This window comes from Panthera leo, chromosome E3, assembly GCF_018350215.1.
Source record: "Panthera leo isolate Ple1 chromosome E3, P.leo_Ple1_pat1.1, whole genome shotgun sequence".
Classification (NCBI taxonomy): Eukaryota; Metazoa; Chordata; class Mammalia; order Carnivora; family Felidae; genus Panthera; species Panthera leo.
The window spans coordinates 2,813,556-2,821,961 of NC_056694.1; the positions used below are offsets into that span (position 1 = coordinate 2,813,556).

Sequence of the window (8,406 nt, forward strand, 5' to 3'; positions counted from 1 at the left end):
CTCTTCGCTCATGGCACCTAGTTCCCAGGCTGCTTACTTTTCTTTCCACGGGTAGGGCTTGTTGGGGAGCCGGTAGCTAGGGCATCCTCCACGACACTGGAGCATGGCCGTAGAGACCACCGAGTTGGTGCTTTGTGTTTAGCATTTCCTTCAAAGACTTGGTATATGCCTGGTGAGAACACTGTTCTCATATCACTGTTAAATCCCATATTTCTATGAGATTTACTGGGAAAGTGACAGAGGAGCCATGGGTTCTTGCCCTTGCCACCTGCAGAGCCCAGGAGGGAGCTTCTGGCAGGAGTTTTAAGCCGGACAGGCTGAGTTTTTACTGGCATCAGAGTGTCCATTTGAGAGGTCCTTGTGGTCTGGAGACTGGTGAGTTGGAGCTCAGCAGAGACGGAGTACTTGCCTGGCCCCCTACCCTGAATTGCAGGCTCTTCGGGAGCAGGACCACATCTCATTTGTCTTTGCCACTCATATGTCACAAGTGGCACAATCATGGAATGTATGGGTGCTCAATAAACAATTACAGACTGATTAAATGAGGCACTTACCACCATGGTGATCATCCACACCGAGTTGAGTCATGGGCATGAGCGAGGTTATAGAAATTATTGGGTGCATCGCCATGGCCAGGCTTGTCAGCTCAGGGCATGTGGGATCCACACAAATGAGTGAAGAGTGCCCACTTTAGGGTGGCAAGCTGCTTCTGGCACATGGCTCAGCGTCAGGATAGACCAGGCTGGCCCGAGAGCGCAAACCTTACCTGATGGGGCAGCTGCTGTCCAGCCACAGCCAGTAGACCTGGTGACAGAGCCCCCAGTTGTTCAGATTTAAGCAAAACTCTAAACGGTAACGTGAAATATCCTGATTTTAAAATTCACATTTGTAGTACTTTGAGGAAACATTAAACATGTGTGGGTCACATTTGGGGCAGTCCTTCACATTGTGGCTTCTCGAAAACCAAACAGGAGGAGGACTGGACTGGTGGGAATCTTCATATGAGGGGCATTTGGGAGAAAGAGTCCCTTCACAGGCTTGACAAAGAGCAATTAAAGAGCTAGAGGGGAGCAGTAAACTTGAATCAAAAGGAGGAAAGACTTTCAGGAATCTGGGGAAGGATGATGGAGATCTGCTCTGATGTATGTGTGGCGTGGAGACATCACATAATCAGAGAACACAGTGAATCCGTTGTGAATACGGAGAGAATTCATTATTAGCATTAAGCGCTGGTTCTGGCCTGGCCTAAATACCCAGGCCTAGACCGTGATTTAGACATCAGTGGAATCAAACTTATTTTTAAAGTTATTTCCTTAAAGCTTTGGCAAAAAAGGACCCAAGTTCATATAAATTAATTTGACATTTGAAAACCATTATTCATGCATCTGTAATATAATACCTTAAAGGCATATTTAAAATATTTCAAGGAATTTACATGAAAGTGTCAAGAAAACCACTCTTTTTATATCTTCACCATGGAAAGATGGGCCTTCATCTGGTCTGTCTGGTGAGAATTATGACAGGAGATCCTAATCCAGGAGGTTTTATTTTATTGGAGGGAAGCCCAGTTAAAGTCCCAGTATTAATTTTCTGTCATGTTATCTACCAAAGAACACATTTCCGAAATCTCTCAAACATTTGGCACAATTATTTCTATTTGCTAAACTTGATCAATGTTTTTCAAGTGACATATGCATTTCAGGTCAAAACTGAACAAGGTATATCCTTGAGTATAAAGCATATATCCTATCTCATATATTGGACTAATAAAAGAGATTTTCGTTTTTATTTGTTGAAGTAAAAAGTTTGTAATTAATTGTAAATTAATCATTGCTTCGTGCAAGTTAGAAACTGTCGGGTTGGACAAGCAAAACCCATTTGCCAAGTTCCTTCCATGTGCTTTCCTATGGCCAAGGCTGCGTGGGTGTTCCTTACGTGTACTTTGGTACGCTCAAAGCTACCTAGGTTGATTCACTGTTATCATTGTGTTGCAGTAGATATTAGTGGGTATAATCTATACCACATGCTGGTCATTCTGTGCCTCCCAGTCTTTTCTCATGTGTCTGCCTTGGCCCAGGAACGTCCCACCTACTCCCAGTCCCTTTTGCTTCTAATCTTTCTGGTGAACTCCTCCTTACTCCTCAAGGATACTTGGAATTGTCAGTACTGCTAGAATTCTCCTTAACACCCCCTTATTGTTATTCCTATAACCCTTGGTATGAGCTCTGGATAAAGACAGCACTTACCAAATAACATTTTGGGTGTTTTTTTTTTTTGTTTTTTTTTTGTTTTTTTTGTTTTTTTTCCGGTAAGACTGCAAGCTTCCTTAAGTGTGTGTCATTAATTTTTGCATCGCGGCATGTATCTGACATAGGGGAGCTTTTCAACAAAAGATTGTTGACATAGATTGGATCTGTTCATTAGGACAGACAGATACCACTCCAGTGTGAGACTCAGGAAAATAAACTATTAACCCAATGTGTTATTAGCCATTTAGGTTAACAGTCTGATGAACTAAATGTCCTTATATTGTTACTATATCATTCAAACAAAGGAATAAAAACTAATCTTTAGGGGAATAAGGGCTAGGTACATACTTAAGCCTTCATAAACTAAAAATCCAACACTAACTTATAGTTTGAGATATATTTCACATTAATTTAAAAACTTAATTGATGGATAAGTAGTCAGGGACAATGCCAGCCTCGAGAAATTTCTTTCAGAGTGAGAGTTTTTTTAAATAATCCGTGATAAATTTCTATTATGTCAAAGCCTGATATTACATAGTTTACACCTTCCTTGAGTAAAACCATCATGCAGAAATCTACTGACTGTGGAAGTCTCACAGAAAACAACTTAGATCGTTATTTTTCTCCCAAGAAGAATGTTGGAAGGGTGATCGAGTATGTCACACAGATCCTGTTCACCCTCTGCTTTGTAGAGATCATGAGTATGGCCCTACTTCGTGCAGGCCTGTGTGTCCAGCACGGCCCTTGCTCCTGTTCCAGGGCAGAGCACTGGGTCTGTGGGAGAGAAGGACTCAGTGCATAGGGACTGTGATGGGAAACACTTAAGGCTTAAGTATGCCCAGTTCATGCTGCCAGGCCTGGCATATGGTAGGTTGGCATTTCACAAGTATCTTTGCTCCATTGCTTTATTAAAGTTGCACTGATATTGTAGTCAGTACAACTATCAAAAACTTTAAAATAGAAGCTATTTTCATCTATAAAAACACTGTGCGGTAGCTTTCAGCAGTTTAATATTATTGTTTCTCTTTAAACCTCTCTTGGAAGGTATGTGGTAGGCTTGGTGGGTTTTTCTTGTTGTTGTTTCATTACTGAAGTGTAGTTGACATACAATGTTATGTTAGTTTTCAACAACATGTTGATTTGACATTTCTGTACGTTAATGCTCACCATGATAAGTGTAGTCACAATCTGTCGCCTTACAGCATGATTACAGTCTCATTGACTATGTTCCTTATGCTGTACGTTTCATACCCGTGACTCAGTTGTTTTATACTGCAAGTTTGTACCTCTCCATCCCTGTTCCCCGTTTCACTCATTGCCTTCTCTCCCGGCAATCACCAGTTGGTTCGCTGTATTTAAGAGGCTCTTTTATTCTGTGTTTGCCAGAAGTACCTTCAGAGAAGGCATAGAGCTCTAACAGGGGCCTTTTTAAAGAGTAAATGGAGAAATGAGAAAAAAAATCAAAGACAAAGGAAGACTTCTAGGAAGGAAAGTGAAAGGATTTATCCTTGGACCAGAAACTCCCCCCGAACAGGGACCAGAAATAAGGGGAGGGCCAGCATCCTCCAACCCTTCAGTGCTTGTTGTCGTCTTCTCTGGGGCCTGGAGCCTCCTTTGGGGGAGATCAGCCCGGGTGAGTTTGTATTTGTTGTTGCTCTTCCCATCCTCAGGTCTGGGACAAGCTTGGGAGTCATGTCCTATTTGTGTTTCAAGTTTCCTGCCAACATGTGTTGAGCTATGTCTCCAAGGTAACTGAGGTTATTCCTCGTTTTAATTTAATTTTTAAAAATTGAGAAAGTAACGTTTCTACCCCTAGCAAGAAAAATGGAGATCTCGCCTAGAGGGGTTGTCACTGAGGGGGCATTTGTGATAGGTTTTGGCATTTTGAAGAAGTAGGTCCCCTTCTCCTCGGCCTCCCTGGTTTTCTCTATGTGTTTAATTTCTGTTTTATGAACAGTCAATATCTCTTGTGGTTGCGAAGGTAAAGCCACAAGGCCAGACCCCCACCCTTGTTGGGCAGCCATCCTGACTAGGCAGGATGGGCTGGGCAGGTCAGGCAGGTGGTGACCTCCCCTTCCCATGGTCTGCGCTTGAGGAGCAGTATCCTTTCAGGAGCCACATCTAGTAACAGATAATCCAGAGGGCACATAGCCGCACAAAGGCAGGTCGGGAGATCCGTAAGACGGCCATTCGCTTATTCTGGGAGAAACTTCAAAATGTCCTTCAGTATGTTTCTCAGGCTGTGTTAGGTATGCTTACAGACACGGGCGGGAATTAATAGGAACTTCATTTTTATAATGCATTTCAAATCCTATTGATGTACATATGGTTTGGATTTCATTTTTGGATTATTCTGTACAAAAAGATCATCTTTCAGAGCGTTTGATGAATGTTAGCTTTTAAATTACTTCAGAATATTCATTTATTGAATAAATGAATAAAATTAAATAAATGAATAAAATCACCAGTAGCAGCATGAGTTTCATAAACTTTTTGTTTTTACCATCAAGAAGGACTTTATTTTTGAGAAAGGATCACTCCTTTATTCACAGATTGTTACCGCCAAGTGTCTGTGCTCCTTTCAACTTGTTTCATTCTTTCCTCAACCATAACAATTGTATAGTTTTTGTATTTGAATTATTTTGCTCATAAATTATGTTATTCTTGGCTAAAGGCTTTTCTCTTTTAGTAAATGCTTTTGACTATCTGGCCTTTATAGCATCGATTTCATTTTTAAATGCCCACGGAGACATGTTTGACTGCTTATAAATTTTCTGGTATAGTTCTGTAAGAATTCCTCACTTCCAAGCACCATATGTACCCGTCTTGGTTTCCAACACTTTGTAACTGCCAGAATAATTTAAAACACGGGTTTTCTTTTGTTTGTTTTTTCCTTTGCAACTTAATGCAGAGCATTTTGTCAGCTGAAGCAGGGTAGGAAGTGGCACGGATGAAGCAGCATTCCACCTGTAGCACCTTCCAGAGCGGGGTGTCCCGAGACCGCTGCCTGGGAGTCTGAGTTGTTAAAATTCATCTGTTGCATGCTTAGGCCACGCATCCATTGTGGGTGGGCAAGGGGGTTTCTGCTCAGTGCCGTCCGTCCTGGGCTGATGGGCTACCGCGTCAGATGCTGCTGATACCTGTCTGGGAGGAGGGGGGTGCAGCAGGTGTGTGGCTCCCGGGCCCCTAGGCTTCTGCCCCAGGGTGAGCCCTGTGGTTTTGCGTGCGTTTCATTGGCTGACGCGAGGTGACGTCACTTACTGAGCAGGCGGGAAGCGCAGTTCCACTAAGGCCCCGAATGTTCTGTGGGCAGCAGGATTGCACCACACATCTGTAAGTGCGGTTGTTTGTTTGTTTGCTAGAGATGTTTCCACGTTGTGCAGAATGAGAACAGCCACTGGTGTCAAAGCTGTTGGGAGGGGGAACAAATTAAACAGCAGAGAATTAATGAAGGGATTTGAAGCAAGTAGCCGGGCACCACGTAAACAGTTGGGTGGAGTTGCCAGATGGCCTAGTGGTAAGGATCAATTTTAGCCGAACTCGCCTGAGGATCTGGGGGAAGAAAAGGTGGACGTGGGCGGATGCCAGCAAGGTGGGGCTTCCTCATGGCTGTTGCCTGCTGGAACTCTCCGTGAGTCCTCTTCCTTCAAGGCTGAATTCAAATATTGGTGAATTTGCCGTGGTTTTTTTCCCATTCAAATGTGAACTCCTCAAGGACGAGGGGTCACTTTTGTGTCCTGTGTGCCTAGCACATACTCACAGGCGCCACCTGGTTATTCGGTGAGTGAATTAGAGCCAGCCTGCGGCCCTGTCCCCCCAGTGCCCGGGACTGCAGCCCCTTTGCTGACTCAACATTTCACAAGCTGGCGGGGGGGGGGGGGGGGGGGGTGTGGCGGGGAAGGGGTTCTGCTGGGTGCGGGGGGGCAGCTGAAGCAAGATGGCATTTCTGAGCCCCCGGCCTGTGCTCTGCTCATTTTGGTGGGGCCGGTGCAAGTAGGAGTGGCCGTGACTAGTGCTGGAGAGCTGAGAAGCTCTTTGTGCTCATTTGTACTTGATAGGGGTTTTTTGTTCTGTATGTTTTTGTTTCGTTCTTTCCACCACTGAGTGTGTCAGGATGAGGGAAACCTAAGTTAGTATGATCTAGTTATTTAAAGAATTTAACAATTCTTGGTCAAGTCTTAACACATTTTTGTTCTTATGAAATTGCTGAACATAATTAGACAAACACTTTAACCTTCAATCTTTGCAGCGTAGAGCAGTGGTTCTCCCAACTGGAGAGTGTGTCGGAGTTGCCTGGAGCCTGGAGCGTTTGCCAAAACCCAGATCGAGGGATCCCGCTTCCAGAGCCTGGTCAGCAGGTCTGGGTGGGGACTGAGAATCCACATATCTTGCAAGTTCTCAGAAGGTGGGAGACTGCTGCCCCCGGGGGGGGACCACACTTGCACCAGCAGTGGTGTCGGGAAAGGCGCTGGAAATGAGATAAAAATGTATGTGTTTACAGCTCCATAATGCTACCAATAAATATTTGACTTTATGTAAGTTACTCAACCCCCCTAGTCCTCTGTTTCTTTCCTGTGGAAAATGAAGGTCATGACTGTTGGAGCTCACATAGCATCAGTTGAGATGGTGTACGAGAACCACGGAAAAAAAAGAGTAAGGCTCTGTAAATGCATTGTCTTATGATATCCTCTGTATTAGCCATGAATGGTTACTTTGTATTCACGTGTATTCAGGGCGCTGTGCAAGGGAGTGGAGGGCAGCATATGAAAAGGGAAAGAACAGCAAAAGTGTGGCGAAGGCCCAGCACCAAATATGTGAAGGGGACATTAAGAATTCAGGGAAGGAAGGAAAGGTAGCAGTGGGCTGCTCGGTGGCCTTTGCCCCAAATGTACTGTGTAAAGACCATCATTTCACAAAAAGCCCCTGGTTCTTCTGTGTTGTAGAACTGTCTAAGTGCAGAGGTGGGGTCCTGAAACCTAGAAGTCTGTCATGTGAGTGCGTTTTGACTAAAGTCTTCCCTTATGTGGACTCATTCTTAGCTTACTTACCTTAGGGTTTTGTAAAATAAAAGTATAAAATTACTCATTTTGCCAGCATTTAAAACTCATGATCTCAGCAAGATAGACTTGTAAATCCAAATATCAGAAAGATATAAAAGATCATTTTCTTAGTCCTTACAGGCTACTATAGACCATATTATTGTCTATAAAGAACAGACATTTACTTATCCATCACAGTTCTGGAGGCTGGGAAGTCCAAGATCAAAGCACTGGCAGATTTGGTGTCTGGTGAGGGTCCCTTTCTGGTTGAGGGACAGTCATCTTTTTACTGTGACCTCACAGGGTGAAAGGGGCAAGGGAGTTCTCAGATGGGCCTTCCCTCTTATGACCTAACCACCCTCCGAAGCCCCAACCTCCTAGAACTATCACGCTGGGGAGTAGTTTTCAATATATGCATTTTGGGGGGGTGGCTCCTTCTGATCGAACCAAATGAGTTGATGAGGAAAATCTCTGAGTGTCGTGATTTAAAAATATAGAGTATATAGAGTTGATAGTTGATCAGCACTGGCTGTTTTCTTCTAAGGCACATGACCTTGTTCGTTCGTAGAGTTTTAGATATTTTTATTACAGTTTAATCCTAAGGTTTTAAAGTTATACTTAGTAGTAGGTTTAGAAATTAATATTGAATGCTAAATATTAATATTTTTATTCTGCTTTAAGTGATTTAATAGCTCACTATTTAAGATAATAGAGATCCAAGTATATATGAAGATCTGATGTATGATAATGCTGACAAAAATCACTTAAAAGATGGTTTATTTAATAAGTATCATGGGTATACCTGCCCATTCTTCTGGAGGAAAATAGTTTTAGGCACCTTTTTTACCCTATGTACAAGAATTAATTTCAGATAAATTATCATGCCAAACATTGTAAATATACAAATTGTAGAAACAGGATTTGAGTTGAGATGTGACTTGCTCCAAAGCCACGTGGTACATTTTAAGTGTTGATAGATGTCATTGTGTTATGTTGCCTAAAGGAGTAACGTTTCTGTTGCTCACCATTTGATTGTTTCTGGGGTTTTTTTTGGTCATTATAAATAATGCTGTGATGAACATCCTCATATGTAAATTGGCAAGTGGATGCATGAGTAT

At 43.0% G+C, this 8,406-nt stretch overlaps 1 long non-coding RNA gene across 2 annotated transcripts; it reads right to left on the bottom strand.

The window, feature by feature from the left end:
• Positions 1–3,202: 3,202 nt before the first annotated feature.
• Positions 3,203–7,560, bottom strand: LOC122209935. Of its 2 annotated transcripts, none has more exons than XR_006197844.1 (3): positions 7,474–7,560; positions 6,484–6,717; positions 3,203–5,658 (listed from the first exon to the last, which is right to left on the bottom strand). It is a non-coding gene; the product is annotated as an uncharacterized LOC122209935 (long non-coding RNA). The 2 variants fall into 2 exon arrangements; XR_006197843.1 differs by having other exon boundaries at positions 7,298–7,560.
• Positions 7,561–8,406: the final 846 nt, after the last annotated feature.